The following is a 596-nucleotide window of genomic DNA, read 5'->3' as shown; positions in this document are numbered from 1 at the left end:
GAGGCTGGAATACTTTGGATGTGATTGGTCTAGCCTTCAGTCAGCGTAAGGACCTGTAGTTAGCTTCAACTCTTGGCTCCTTCGATTTTCGGTCTATTCGATGCTTTGACGAATAGCCGAAGTTCTTCCGGCGCTGCGTTTATCGCTTGGCCGTCGTCAGAGTCTCGAGTTTGCAGCTGATGAATTGAGTTTGGCTCGTGTCATTGAGTTGACCTTGAACTACCTCCGTCACATTGTGTTGACTTAGGATTGGTGTGGATTTTGAATCCTCGAACGTTGACTTTTGTCGCAACGCGTTGACCGGCGTTGACCTAGGGTTACGCGTTGACCGGCGTTGACCCTTAGGGTTTTGAATCGTCAACCGTTGACTTGTGTTGCAACGCGTTGACTGGCGTTGACCTAGGGTTACGCGTTGACCGGCGTTGACCCTTAGGGTTTCGGATCGTCGAACGTTGACTCTGATCGTAACGCGTTGATTGGCGTTGACCTAGGGTTACGCGTTGACCGGCGTTGACCCTTAGGGCTTTGAATCGTCGAACGTTGACTTGTGTTACAACGCGTTGACTGGCGTTGACCTAGGGTTACGCGTTGACCGG

The sequence above is a fragment of the Asparagus officinalis genome, chromosome 8 (assembly GCF_001876935.1).
Source record: "Asparagus officinalis chromosome 8, Aspof.V1, whole genome shotgun sequence".
Taxonomy (NCBI): Eukaryota; Viridiplantae; Streptophyta; class Magnoliopsida; order Asparagales; family Asparagaceae; genus Asparagus; species Asparagus officinalis.
This window is presented reverse-complemented; position numbering follows the sequence as displayed.